The sequence below is a fragment of the Netta rufina genome (genome assembly GCF_964035555.1).
Source record: "Netta rufina genome assembly, chromosome: 7".
Lineage (NCBI taxonomy): Eukaryota > Metazoa > Chordata > Aves > Anseriformes > Anatidae > Netta > Netta rufina.
In genome coordinates this window covers 9,477,556-9,493,550 of record NC_140130.1, presented here as the reverse complement: position 1 = coordinate 9,493,550, position 15,995 = coordinate 9,477,556, and the positions used below count along the sequence as shown (strand labels likewise).

Genomic DNA, 15,995 nt, shown 5'->3' with positions numbered 1-15,995 from the left:
CTATTTATTATACGCATATTTACTCCTGAAACATTCAAAATACAACTTTGCATGCATTTACCTTATCTCAGAATTAGGAAACTGAATGAAACTGTATTGTACTTCAAGCTTCCTCCAGACTGTTTTCATCTGTACTTCCACTTCATTAGTTCAAAGGTGATAGTATGGAAATGCATATTTCTATCAATCTGTAAAACAGTAAGAGAATTTGATTTAAGCGTTATCCAAAGAAATTGTATTGTCAGTTTCTAGTACATAATGCAAACTGCAGAAACTGATAGCCAGAGGTACACAAGCCCTTTGCTATTATGAACTGCCTCAAGAAAAAAACTTCTTAGACACTTGCATTTGTAGTAGTTGTACAGCTGAAGTATATTTGTAAAACACTGATACTAAAAAGCATTTAAATTTAATTTTATTTCTACTACATACACATTTGTCCTAGATGAAGGGAGATGCTTGGGAGGACGGGTATTAAAAAAACCCTGTGTATTGTTTTCTTTTGAAAATATGCCTTTCTAATCTTTCCCAATAACACTCTGATTCACCTGGCCTGCACCAACCTGATTAGCAAGCCACTAGGTTTCTCCAATTTTATTTGTTTTTAAAACTATGCAACAGATTAGAGGAAGGACACATTGTGTGGTGACACCAATGGAAAAAATAACAACAAAAATGATGCCCAAGTCAATCTTTATTAAACACAGAAGAATCCAAGACTGAAGCCTCACAACACAATTCCACTGGTGTCACCCCATTAGTTCTAGTACACAATGAGCCATATACAGAGAAAAATATAATAATAAAATAATAATATAGTAAATAAAATATAATAATAAAATATACAGAGAAATAAGCAGTAGGTTTATCATAGCTACGCAAAGGTATGACTGTTCCTGGGAAGAAAAAGCAAGTCAAGAAGTTTGGGAAAAAAAGTAAAAATACTGGCAATAGGGTGGGCTTCATTTTTTGTTCATGTTTTTGAACTGTCCTACATCCAAGCATCAGAGGAAAGCAAGGAACAAGCTCTTACCGTGCATTCTAACAGTCGTAGTAAGCCTGATTTCTGTCAAGTCCCATGGATTTTAAACATTTTCGTGGAAAGCTAATTTGGGCTTATCAGCTTTACTACTTAGATTCCAACTCGAGCATATGGCACATATTGCCAGTTCTTCCCACTTTATCACAATGTCACAATTTGTGAATGCTTCCATCATCCAAACCTTTCAGAAATATAAGAGCTTCTAGTCTTAAAACTGCAAAGATAACCCTGAAAGTAACAAATGCTCCAGCATCAGCAACCCAGACGTGCTGTTAAAAAATATACAACCAATCTTATAATCTAGTGATTTAATACGTTATTTCTGAATGTGGAAACCAACAGTACTGCATGAATCATGAGCCTAACATGATTTTTAGCAAAGGAAAAGTTTCAGAGTCCACCTCTCCGCTCCTCTCCTTTCTAAGCTCTATAAGGACCTTTACCATTACAAGGTCAGGATACTCCTGTCTCCATGTCCATTTATAAGCACTGTTTCTAACACACTGAGGTTTAATAGTCTTGGTAATAAATAATAAATCTGTGTAAAATGGCAACCCGAAACCATCCTGAATATCAGATAGCAGCAGTTCTTAAAGACAACTGTCTCCACGGAGCAGACAGGCTGACACTTGATTGCTATTTCTTCCACGGTAGAATTGGAAAAACATTCTCACCATGCAAAGGTGTTTGTGTAGAATGTTTTTGCTTTTTTTAAAGCGAGTTTGTAAAAAATCTGCAAAATAAATCCATCTCACTCTCTCTCTCATCAAGACTCCAGTTCACCTTCTGTTGGACTCCAGAAGACAGGACTATAAACAGAAAAAGGTCAGTGTGCTTTCTGTTTTTACAACATGGCCAAATCCCCTGTATCTAATATCTGATTATACAAAGACCACTTTGTATTATTTAAAAAGCCTGCTTTGTAAAGGCATTTCTGAACACTGCTAGTCCTTTTTTTTTTTTTTTAAATGATGTCCTCTTTCCAGACTCCCAAACTGATGAAAATTCTTAGTAAATGTTAATTTCTATAAAGTATTCATTGAATTTCTTGATCTTACTCCCATGTATCAGATACCCAAGTTCCCTCAACAAACAAAATGATTTTAGTGAACTTCCTGATTCACATGACTGTGTATGTTCATACTTGAATTCAAATCAGTAGTGCTCTTCAGAAACCCATCTCCCTAAACACCCCTATTTTCCTTGCTTTACTTTACACAGCAAGGCAGCCTCTGTGCACATGAAGATTTATTTTGAGTATATGTAGATGAGAAAACAAGCTTCAGAAAGCACATCGTAGATGCTCCAACCACTCACAGGAATTCAGCCACAGACTCAGAGGAGGACTGCTTTGAAACAAAACCCCCACAACCTGTAGAGCATGGCTGTCAGGTTCTCAGCACCTGACAGATCCCATTCTCTTAGCCACACTGCTGGGTAATGTGGACACAGACTCTTTCCTGACTCTCTCAATTTCTGCATCAGTTCCAAATTCACGTCTGCCTTTTAAAAAAGGACAACTACAAAAGCTCAGAGATGAGTGAAGTTAATGCTAATTACTAATTTATGAGAGTAACCTCAGTATTCTATTTCTTCAATTTCTTTATCAGCATGCAATGCTACTTAAGAACAAACTGAATTTTATAAAAAGCAATTGACTTAAATATTTATAGTTATCCAAAATGCTCAGCTATTAATGGATTAGTTTTTCAAAATATTTAATGTCATTCTTGATGGCATTTTCCCAGAAGAAATGCTGTTGATAACCAATAAAACTATTTAATAAGTTATTCACACAACTCCATCTTCATTTTATTAGAACTTCATCTACTACAATGGCTGCAAGAAGCACTAACAAATTCAAGAGTACACAGGCTCACAGCACTTGCCACTAGTTACATATTGAATCCAGATTTATCTGAAAACTTTTGCATCATTAAGATTAAGCTTAGGATCTTCATACACTATTAAGTCTGGAATATTGCCCTGCAATCTGAAGAAAAGAAAAAATCTGAATGACATTAATATACTGACTATAATATACTAGCTAACCCAAAGAGCTGTAACTTTGCAGTCACCAGCAGGCCACAGGGAACAGTCCAAACACCCAGCATGAGCTGATTTAGCCTCATTTGGCGGGAGGAAGGGCTTTCCTGCTAATGTGGGGCAGGAATGAACAGCCCTGAGCAGGACAGGCAGAACGGAGGGACTTGTAGTGGCAAAGCTCGGAGCAGAAACCAGACTCCAGCTGTGGATTCCTCCTCCTTGTCGTCTTGCTTATCTCTAGGATCAGCTTCCCTTCACAGCAGCTGCTCCCGTTCCTCCAGCTCCAGGGCCACATACAACTCACTCCCCTTACCTGTCCACACTACTCTCGATGAGAAGGAAGTTGCCTGGTGCTTGACTCTCCCTGGCTTTGTTTCTCCAAGTCATTCCTCCTACATCCCCAACTGCCTCACCAGTTTTCATCTCAGTTAACTTTATTTCTCTTAGATGATCTATTCCACATAAACACACCTTTTTTTATCTTGCAGTTGGGGAAAATTGAGAATTATCCTGCATTTTGAAAAGAATCAAAAAAAGGAACCTTCAATGAGTTAGAAATTTTAGAGCAGAACAAAACAGAGGTGGACGAGGGGCTATTCCTACGTGGCTGTAAACATGTAATAGCTGACAAATCTATAGCTGAATAACCACCACAGCTGTTAGTCTAGAAACAGACAGGAAAGGTTGGCACAGTGGAAGCCTGCGAGTGAAGGACAGGAGACTCAGGAGGGCTCTGCCTTTACATGGAAACTGACTTATCATGGATCTTAGGAACAGAAGGGTAAAAGTGCAACTATTTGCACAGAAGTTTCTGTTAAGCTCCAGTAACTCAGGTGTGCATTTTAAATGCAAAATTATGCATATTTAAGGAACACAAGTTTAGAAAGCAATTTTGAAGTAACATAGCAGTTGAAGTAATTCATTGGAATCAAGTACATGATCACAGAAGAATTCATGGGTACAGATGATGGGTTAAAGACCTGTCAATTCATTCCAGCTTCCAGTTACATCTTCCTCACTCCTAAATAATCCAGCCACCACTGCTTCCCTTCTGCAGGGTTCACGAGTTCAGTCATACCTTTATCACAGTTTATGAAACAGAACTTTGTTTTAATGTTCCTGTGAATTCAGATCACAGGCTTGGGTGATAACAGTCAGAAAACAACAGGGGCAATAACCTTCATCACTCGATACTTGGGGTTTGAGCAAAGGGAGAATGAGGAAATCAGGTGGTGCTGGCAACACGTCTCTGTAAGCAGTGCAGATGGGTTCACAGCCAGCTGATGGTTCTGCTAACAGATAGGAGAGGTCTCAGAAGCAGAGCTAGCCATTCTAAGGTAAAATATAGTCAAAAAAAAAAAAAAAAAGGGGGGGGGGGGGCTTTTTTTTTTTTATAACTCTGGGTACGCATAAAATATAACAAAAGCCCAGACTGTGCCTGTGGAATATGCTTTAGTCAACAGTCTCATGACTGCCACTAGCAAATTTAGCCAGAGCTCCTATAAGCTAGAAACAGTTCAAAAATGGTGATTACACTGCTATGAGAAGTCTACTGTAGCCATGAAATTTGAGTGGAATTCTAAAGGGAAAGCTGCCATAGCAAATTTCCAAATCCTACTTCAAAGTTCACATCCAAGGATATGAATTTCTTAAGGAAAACTTTTTCAATAAATTTACATGTGAGTAAAACCCCACACTACACTGGTAAAGCAAATACAATATTGACTGCAGCACACACTAGGCTTGATGGCTTTGTCAGTGAAACATTGCAGGTATACGAGGATCTTGGAGCAAACAGTCCTTCCAAAATATATGGGACCATTTCATGAAATAAACTGATGCTTAGGTTGAACAAGCTTACATGTATGCAGCCTATAAGCACCAAGTAGCAAGTTGTGAAAGAAGAGCCTGAAAAATGGTACAAGCACATTTATCCAACCCTTGAGGCAAGCCAGTTTTGACTGATCTCCTACTTCATTAAGAATATATCTGCATGAAAACTGATTTTAAATTTTAATTTTAAGCCTGGCTGTATTCCCTTGAATTTCAATAAAGAATCACCAATTTATTCTTGCGAGGTATTTAAAATGCAAGGAACAATAAGATATTCCAGCACTACATCATGTTTCACATCTGGCCGTGACTCTCAAAATAGCTCACGATATCACTGATCTTTTAGCACCTGTAAGTTATTCTCAGAAAGCGTGGATTTCATCATCTTCACTGATTACTGTATGGATCCCTTATGGCAAAAAAAAAAAAACAAAAAAAACCCACAACTTTTTATCATTTGTTGGCACATTTGTTGAACTTACCTTGAAACAGTTTGATGAAAACAAGATATTGCGTATAGATAATACAGACCTAAACACCAACGGGTCAACTGAAGTACTTATCTAACCTGGCTGATGGCCTGTGCAGGCAGGTAGGACGAGTGCTGCCCACCAGTTCTCCCTCCTGTAAATAGGGGAGAGGGTCCCTGAACAACCTCAGGCTTTACTTGCGAGGCCTTACAACTGGGCAAACTTACTGAAAGGCAGAAGACACCCTAAGTAGGTAGTATTTGAAGGACCCACCCTGCTTAACAGCTTGGTACTCTACTCTGTGCTTGTTATGCGTTTCTGTTGTCATCATCTGAGCTCCCTGCTGAGACACAAGACAAAGTGTTCTACATGCTCAAACTTCTGAAAAATCATTGCCCCAGGGCCTATCTGGAAAGATCAGAACAGAAACTCCTGAGTGAAACCGTCGCATGCAGTATGAGACAGACAGAAAAAGAGGATGCATTTTACATAGTGACACGAATCTGTATAAATCGCAATGCACTGCACCCTCCAGAAGGCCTTGTGACACAAGGAATTTATTACTGGAGCCATGATGAAAATCCAGACATGAACCTCCTGCGATACTGACTTAGACCTGTAACAAAAGTCTGCTTTGGCAGTAGGGCCAGAAAATTCTACCAGGCTTTTACCTCATCTTGACAGACACAATTTCCTATAGCAGAAAGTTTAAGCCTTCTCATTCCTTAGCAGGATATCTTGAATATTTCTTTCTGGCATAGCTAGCTACATCACCTGAAGTCACCTGAAGGACTCCACAAGGCTGATCCTCTTTAGCCACTGTGCAAGCAGGCTCTACGCTCACAAAGAAGCCTCAGTATTTCTTTCACTTGTCTCAAATGTTCTTCATCCACAGGTCCAATGAGTCAGACTGAAAAAATATCAGCTGACTCTCTACACTTTGGGGCTAAAAGCTATCTGACAACAGCCTGGTGTTGAATCAAAAACAATTATGTAGTTTGCCATCCCCAAAGGCAACCCCATCAGCCTGCAGCACTTGCTTGATGAACAATCCTGCTCTGATGCATCACCATGGAGAAGTCAAGACAGAATACCACTCACCAAGCTTTGTAACTAAAACAACTGGACAAGAGACTTTTCTTTGCAAGTACTTCTTTCATTCACAGCTCTCCAAGTACCCAAAACAGTCCTGAAAAGTGCCTCTGTTTTTAAGAGATCTAAAACTCAAACTGTTTTACCTCAACTTTGGAGATACCCAGCAGAAAGCTAGCTCCCCCATCCACAGCCTAAGCTTGCTCTCAGAATTGTGAAGACTGACTGGCCTCACAATTAACCGTCTTCAGCTGCATTTGACGTCCCTGAAAACACGGCTAGCTGCGATACCATGTACTTAATAAGTCTTCCTAAATTTTGGAAAGTCATCAAAAACACTTAGGCTCTACGCTGTTCAGTCATCAATCAAATTTCATAGTCAGCTTTTCAATGTGCTTCAAAACCTGCCTGGGCCCTATCACTTGGCTAGTAGTTTGCCTCATGCAGATGAAAGTAACAACAATATGTGATCACTTGGCACACAGACCTAGAGGCGCGCATTCTTATCATAATACTGATCCTGGGAATGCTGCCCAGGCTTCAATTTCTCTCTGACAAAAGCACCAGTGAAATCTACCTTCTGCCTGTGCTGCAGGCCCACTACGCCACATTTTGCTAGGTGATCCTTTTCCTCCTCCTGCTATGATTCCTGCAAAAAGGTCAAGTGTTTCTTCGATCTGCCTTTTCATGGAGTGATTCAAATGTGATAAAGATTTTCAGGAATGCCTTGATTTTATTTATTTATTTATTACATATTTGTATCTTACATTTATATACATACGTTACAACTTCAAAGTCGCATGGTCTTGGACACTACCAAAACACTGCCTTTAAACCTACAAAACATTCCTCTTAGTTTACACACTTTCTGAATTAGCTGAACACAAAAACCAAAACCTGGTACATGAAAACCACCCATCGCTTTTTCAGGTCCTTTCACACCAAAAACATAGAGCCATGACCACAACAGTCCTGAGCACATGGAAACGGTGACTGAACCTTCACAGAAACCATCAGTCTCTCACACAAACACACACACAGAATGGTTAAAGGCCTCCACCATGAGCAAACCCATCAGGTACGGAAGTTTTCCCCAACAGAAAATATTTAGACGTGCTAAAACTCAAAAAAATACTACTTTTTCTTTGAGATACAAGAATATACAAAGTAATTTTCAGCAACTTAAACAGACTTTATGTATTGTAAGAGCCCTTAAAATTAACTTCATTCTAAAATCATAAAAAGACTTTTTAATACCCCAAAAAGTGTTCCTCTTCACAAGCAATGTAAGCACCTGCGTCTTAGCTTTAACTTGGTCTTCTACAACAAGAGGCTTATGGTATGAATCCTTTCTACTTTTAAATCTGACACACAGAAAGCAATTGAAGGTCAGACATAATGCCTTTTTTTTTTTTTTTTTTTGATTGTCAGTGATGATAACAATTTACAAAGAATATGGAAACCTTACGGTCCAGAAGTTAGCAACTCGCACAGAGACAGAGTTTAATCCTCCACCCTTGGGGCTACAAAAATACACATCCTCCATTAAATGGCCTTTACTGAAACCAAAATCCTATTGGCATTGGAGGCACAAAAACACAGAGTTCTTGCCTTGCCCAACAGAAATTTGTTCTGCTAAACATATAAACCTTAAAATTTGCATTTCTTTCCACCATTGTAAAGTAAAATAAAAGAATCAGTTAATTATCATTAACTCTTAAAATTGGCAGTGACTATTAAATCAAGGCAAGTATGAATTAAGTTCATGCCGTGCACGTTACACCAACATCATGGAGGAGACTGTATTTATATACTAAACCATAAATGTAATGATGTAATCCCTTGTAATACACAATGGCTACTTTATTTTGTGTAACTGGTTAGTCATACTTTAATCAACACTAGAATTTTATTAAAATGTACTGCAAAGTGTTTCCCTTCAGACTAGTTATGATTTATCGATACTGCTTTAGAAAAAACTGACTATAATAAGGATGGTCAGGTAAGGAGGCTCAAAGCTGCAAGAGACCCGTGCATGATTTGGTGATACAGATGACTCAACAGCCGGAGTAAGAACATTATATGTAAGTTTGGTTCCCAGTAGACCCACCCGTATTTCCCAGAATACAAACACATTCATGTGAAATGGTGATAGGCCATGTGGAGAACCACTAGACTCACCTCCAAAAATCTATAGAGCAGACAACCAAAGACAGGAGCCTTTTGCACACAATAGCTTTATGCTAAGAATACGAGATCCCATTCAGCCCCCTGCTCTCTTTAGAGGCATTAAGATACATTATGGTGGCATAACAAATTCAGAAAAGAAAGGCATATAAAAATACTGCAAATTATTCTAGACTACTTCAGAATTTATTCTAAGTGCTTTATCTGAAACTTAACTATTTCCACAGCCTATACAGCAGATTCTCTTGCATAAAATTTCAGGAATTCAGGATTTGATATTCCTCCAGCACAAAATGTTCTGCAAGGTTATCTTAAAGGATGGTCTGGTTTTATGCAAATAACTGATATTACAGAAAAATACTATACATCTTCAGCAGAGAAGACACAAAACTAAAATTTTTGCCATTTTTTCGTAAATCAATGGTACAAAACCCTTCAACTTCTATTGGTAAGGCAAAGTGAAGGTGTGCTTTATAACCCAGAAAACTATACCAGAAAACTATATGAAATTATCTTGGTTGCATTTGATTACATCTGATCTCAAGTGGACTGGACTTTCCTTCATCTGTTTAAAAAATGGGGTCATACCTTCAGATAACCCTTCCCGGTATGGAAAGATTGATTGTTATTCAGACAATGATTAGTCCCATCCCCGGAAAACAATTGTGTTTTTTTTTTTTGAAAAAATGATTATACATTAAAGTAAGTATATACATCACCGCTAAAAAAAAAAAAAAAAAAAAAAAAAAAGAGCAATAATTATTGAATCAGAAGTATTTGATTTAAAAGTTTGCACTAGGGACTTATCCTTGTAATCTTGGTCCCTGAAAATTCCCCCAAAATTATTTCAGAACAAAATGAATTAAGGAAATTAGAAGGAAAATCCTACATAATAAAATAAAATGGATCCTGCTAAAGCATCATTTTACTCATTAGAATCTTGGAAAAAATGACCACAACAAGAAGTTGCCCCCCTTACCATTTGCATGATGATATGGAATGTGATTTGCAAGTCTGAACTATCAGGCCGCCGTGGCCTCAACTTCTCAAACAGAGCTCAACAGGTTAGAGAAAGGTAATGCATCATGCAGGAAGCAATACCCACAGGTAACTCAGCATAGGGACAAAGCTGCCCCCAAATCCTCAGCCATTTTAACTATTAAGTCTAACAATTTTAAGTTCAGAGTGCTGAAACACTGTGTGTCTGTAGTTCTTTGGCCACCAAATCATGGACCCTTTCAACTTGACCTAAAGACACTTTTGTGGGGAAAAAAAACAACAAACCAAACGAAAACAACAACAAAAAACACATACAGAATAGACCTTAAGGGCTTAGACAAATAAAAGGTAGGAAAACTCAAGACAGAGTTCTGGGACACTGAATAATTATCTAAATTTCAAATCTGGCCTCTTGCGTGTCCTACTGACTTACATGTTCAAAAGTATATAATAAGTAAAAGTAAATAACTGTAAATAATTTCTATCACTCTCAAATTCTCTTCTCCAAATGCACAGGACTACTGGTGCCTTCATCAAGGAACTGAAGAAAAACAATCTTTTTTTTTCATTAAATTGTATTTAATACTGGTGACAGGCCACTCACAGAGAACAATTAACTGCTTGGAAACAGGTTCACTTTATGTAGCACGACCACCCATCTGTGAACAAATACTGTAAAAGACTGGCTATAACCTGGACCAAAGTAACTTCACAAAGAATTTTTAAATGTAATCCATGAAAGGACTTAGGCACCACAAGCAGGATTTACCTGATGCTCAGCTTCTTCAGCCATGAAGAGGTTTTTGTCAACAAAGCTCTACAGCCAGAGGTTTGCTACTGCTCAAGCTGAAAAGAGCTCATCTGCTTAAGCCTGCTGAGAAGTCTAACCTGCTCGGTGTTCTGCATGCATCTTTAACCACTCCAACAATGGGGGCATGTTCATGTGAACTGTAACTGTCAGACACTTCTCTTCAAACAGACTTTTAATTCAATAATCTAGAGGTTGCATCACTGTCCTACAGGCTTTGGATGACAGACACAGACAGACCCAGAGAACGCAGGCAATCTCTCCACTGTGCCTACAGAAGAGACACCTCTTTACAGAGAGCAGCACAAGGCCCATGGAAGAAGGTGCCAGAGGGAGGAACTGTTTTACAGCCAAACAATTAAGCATATGTGGGGTGGAAAAGGAATGCTGAAATACAGCCACAAATTTTAATATTTGCTTTAGAGCAAAACATACTCCGAACTGTAGGTCACTTATTCTTGGGACACAGAGAAGGGGGATAGAATCCCCCTCATCTAATGAAGCACGACTCCTCGGATTTCCTGTCGCAGAAAGCATGTCATCTGCAAGGAGGTATAACTGTGTGGACTCGTACTCAAGGAAAGGATAAAACAATAACATAGTTCTCGGTAGTGTTAACAGTGAAGTCTACATTGTAATAAAATAATATAAAAGCTTCCCATCAACATTGAGATGCTCCATCAGGAAAATACGTAATTTGTAAACTATAGTGTTTGTAGTTATATGTAGTAGTTGTATATAGTAAGTTTGGTTGCTTTAACTTCCATGTTTCTTTTAGTTCTGGAAGGTTTGCCTCCTTGCAAGAAACTTAAGATACCTGATGGTGTTGCTTTAATGTGCCTTCTCTTTAACAAAGGAAGAAAAACTCTGATGCTAGCAGCTTTTTCTACTTAGCAGAGGCACAAGAGCCAACAGCTGACATTTGAATTTCATCTAAATTCAAACAGGAAATACACTCATACGAGTTATCAATTACAGACTGATTCACTCATGACTGCAGTGAATTCTCCATTGTGAGAAGACACACTAGATACACTGCAGTTACATGCACTTAGGGCACACTTGGGCAGACATTTACCTAGATTTCTTCTTGCCTTAAACAAACTAAAATGAAACTCCTCACACCTGAAAACTGTGCCCAAGCAAAGCACAACCATGTACAGGACCACTCTGGATTCCTTGGAGAGAAAATCCCATTGTACGGACCAAGGACTATCACAGGAAGATCTCTTCTCTTCCAGCACTGTCCTATTTGTTCCTAATTAATATTTAGGCTTTTACAAAAATCATCTTGGAAAAAAGCTTAAAGTAGAGCTATTTCAGATGTATGCACTATTACACCCTGTAACTCGAGTCTTTTAACAAAAAAGCTGAAGTAATAAATCGTACAGACACACTAAGTGATTAATTACCTTAAGTAACTGCTGCTTCATTATTACATTCTGGGATATTCAAGAGCTAAAAAAAAACAGAGCATCTTTCCATGCTTCCTTAACCTAGGTATTTTAGATTCTATCCAAATAAGTGAATAAAATTCTTGTTTTAAGAAAGGAAAAATGCAAAAGGAGTTCAAATATAGAGCTGACCTCTGCCCCTCTCTACACTGAGAACCATCTGGATTCTATTAAATTGTCAAGCAAGTACCAGGATTAATACAAAGAGAAATAAGAGAACCACTGAAATGTTTAACATTGGTAGCTTCTTTATAGGCTACTCTAAATCTCCATATGAACCTCAGCTGATTAACACTTCAAATGCATGACATCTATTTTATAAAATTACACAGACCACTTTCACTCTCCCTTCCCTGTGACTCCTAAGCAGAGCTGCAGCTAAAGACTTTTCGTATTACCCTACTCTACGGAGCAGCTGCCCAAGCAACTTATGAAACTGTAAAACAGCCATCAGCGTTGTGAAACTCAGGGGAAACCAGTAAAGCCTCCCATTTAAGGTTGTTAGATTATCTTACCTCATATAGTCCTGTGCTTTAATGTTGTAGTATAACACAATGCAAATTATACAGAACAGAGTTCATGCATTTCAGTACCCAAAGATTCAGCAAGAAAAGGGCCTAACTCCAAACAAACAGCTCCGGGGCTCTGAAGAAGTTCAGCCTCATCTAGGTTTACAATTAAGTGACAAGCTTCCATATGACTTACAAGCCTCACCAAAGGGAGCATTCCTCAGAATAGTTTCATACTTTAAATAGATATACGACTGAAGCATCAGCTTTCAGGTTGGCCTTCTCAGCATAACATCGTTCCCACTGAACCCGAAGGCCAATTAATTTCCATCCTCCTTGCAGAAAGGAAGTTCAGCTCACTGATGATTTCCTGGCACTTCAGCATTCTCCACGTGATGAGTATGTGACACTCAGTAGTACTGACAGATTTTAACGGATAGTTTCTAATGTATTTGTGGGAAACAAAAAAGAATCCAGATTCGGGGTAGCAACCTCCTGGTTCAGGTGAAGAAAGGTAAGATGCTGCACAAGAGCAAAATGAAAGGAAATGACAGATGAAGTCATTTTTCCCCTCAAGCGTTTTATAAAAGATTGGTAATTAATATTTTGCCTGTTTTTACACAAATATATATCAATTTCAAACTCCAACACCAATACCACACAATTACACAGGATTACAAAAGAACATGATCCATACACACAGTCATGACCACTTCTGTTTGTTTAAACCCCAAATGCAACTGTGGGAACAACTGGGGAAAAATGTAGGAGCTGTAGATTCAAGTCATCTGAATTTATAAGATGCTGCATTTAAAACAGAAAAAGAACATAGCCCCTTCTCAGTAAGCCACATAGTATAAGGAAGGTTGAAATAACCATCCTTTTCTTTAAGAGTAGTTTTGCAAAAAAGAAGAAATTGACACAGAATTACACTGTCAGGCATCAGCAGGCTCCCTCTGTCTGAACACCTCTCACTTCGCCCCACAGAAGTACATAGCCTTTCAAACCGTTGGCCCTACCAGCTCAACACAGGGTCAAAAATGGGTGACTTCCTTGGCTTTCCTCTAACAAAAGGAGATTCTGCATGAGAAAGCATGCACCCAGATACGCCACTGCATTTACTTCAAGTGATTTGTTCAAGTATACACGACTGCAAGTCAGGAAACAGCTTGCAAGCATACGAGGAAGATTAGAACAGATGACGTGGTTGTGCCAGCTCTAAAGAGTCGTGAGATAAAACAAGAAAAGTTATCAAAGCAAGCAGAAACAAATGAATATTTAAATAGAAGTTGTGCTGCATGAAAGCAGTGCTCTTGCACATTTCTTCTCACATTAATATATTCTCAAAACTGGAATGGAACAAGTATTTGAGTAATTTAAACAGAACCACACAAGTCAGTAACAAGCTTACAGCTCTTTATATTTAAGAAGAAAACAGAACTTGAAAGATCTAAGCAATGCAACTAAATCTTGATCAAAGAAGCATGCAATCATATTCTGGCAGTCGCTGGAGCAGATGCCTGCCATTAGTTTAAGTATCTCCATAATCTAACTCATCCTTAGTTAGAAACAATATCTGGGATAAGAACAAAAACAACATAAAACAAATGACCTTGAAGTTACAGGAAACCCAGGAATGAGTGAGTTCAAGACGCTGTAATATATTTTGCTTGTGCATGTATGTCTGGAAGTCAGGTGAGACCCAGAAATACTCAAGTTCTTTGATACACAGAATGTCTGTCTCTAATAAACAAGAGTGTTTCATGGTAATTCAGTGATCTGATTAAATGAGTTTTAGACTATCAAGCCAACAAAACGTCCAACTAGTTTGGACTACATGGGTCTTGGTCTTTCTTAAAAGCAGAGAAGGGACTGGGGAACACATGGGGGCAGCGACAACAAGGGACGCAGATTCACATGATCCAAAGCAAAGAACTCCTGACAGCATCCCTGGTAAGTCTTGCCAAGGCTTGCAAAAACACAGAATGGCTTCAGGTTATTTTGTGATGAATGAAGAGCTTGTGGGCTTTCCTTGCCTGCATGCTCACTCAGGGGTAAGGTTTATCTCTTTGTCAACAGAACCTAATACGCTGCAATTTGTTCAATGGTGATACCAGTTCTTAAATGCAGAGTTCGGCAAACTGGTCTAGGGGAGGTGGGGTTTCCTTGGCTGGCTGGGGGGGGAGGTATGCGTGTGTGCTTTGTTAAATAAGCTGAGACCTGCCTGTAGTTCCTCCCTACTTGTTATAAGTAGCAAAAACATTTTTAAGTTCTTGAGAGGAACATTCTCAGATACTGAAAAATAGCAGTGGTTTAGATACATAATCCTTATCGCACTATTGTAACTTGATCCTGGAACTGACAAACTCAAAACCAGCCTTGGAGCCCTATTACCTGCCTCTCCTGGGGGGAGGAAAAGAAAGAAGAAAAAAAAGACACCTGATCATTCAAAAACATGATGATCGAGATGCTATTAAACGTACCAAGTGGGTTAAGCCAAAAAACTACCAGCAGAAGGAAGCTGTACCTTTCTGTTTGATTCAACAGGTACCAGCTGAGGAAGGAAGAACAAGATTTCATTCTCCGTCAGCTTCAAAGGTCACAAAACAAAGCTTGTCCGTTCAGCAATGTGTACAGGAGGGACTTTCAAACAACTGAGTAACTGAAAATATTTATACTTTGAATGGGATGAATAGGAAGAAGGCTGTGTAGCAGCACGGCAGAGGTAAGGGAAGGATACGGAGAGGGAACGGCTTTGTTTCAGCCACCACTCCTCCAGGAACTGATGAAGCAGCTCCAGCCCTCCAGCTGGCCGCACAGCCCAGGCAGCGCCCACCTCAGGGCTCCACCACCCTGACACGCTGCTTCAGGTGTGCTGCAGCCCATGAGCAAATCGCCCACTGTCCACAGAGTAATGACAAACCATTGTTGCATTATTGCAGGGATACTCTATTATTTTTCTACCGGTCTTTCAGTGCCTAGATGATTTAAAACAAAATAAAAATACACATTTTAAAAACGGTATTTCTTGACTCCCAATTACTCCACTAAACTCACCCTTTAGTCAGCTGCTCTTTCTTTCATTTGGTCATGACTGTTAAAAGTTCTAATAGGTTATGTGCACCTAAAGCTGGAGGTATTTTTGATGAGCTACAAGGGCTTCTTTTCACTTAAAAGCAAGATGGGATATGGTGCTGAACAAACAGAAAAGCCCATTTAATACTTTACAATGTTCCAATGTTATGTTTTTAGGATAAATAATTGTGACAAACACCAATTATACAACACCCCTGGGATACACAGCTGCCACTGAGAAGAAGATAAAGAGTCTTCCAAGCCACTGTCAACAACAGTGAAACCAGAATAGTTTATGGAGAATCTAGGAACTATTGGAAATCATGACTCCTGCTACTGTGGCACTGAGAAACAGTGCACAACTATAATGGGAAGATGCCGGTCTTATCTTTATTACATACATCTTATTATCTTTATTTTTTCCACTGTAAAAAGGGCTTGCTCTGATGCTATTCAGTTTATGTGCTACTATAAAATAAT

General features: G+C 38.9%; 1 protein-coding gene across 2 annotated transcripts in view; it reads right to left on the bottom strand.

Annotated features, from left to right (window-relative positions):
* BMPR1A (bone morphogenetic protein receptor type 1A) overlaps positions 1-15,995 on the bottom strand; it is an 82,007-nt gene that overhangs the window by 44,607 nt on the left and 21,405 nt on the right. For both annotated transcript variants that reach the window (XM_084289781.1, XM_084289782.1), the window contains one exon: positions 62-188. The gene's annotated coding sequence lies outside the window, so the exon portion shown is untranslated. The remainder of the gene's footprint in view (positions 1-61; positions 189-15,995) is intronic.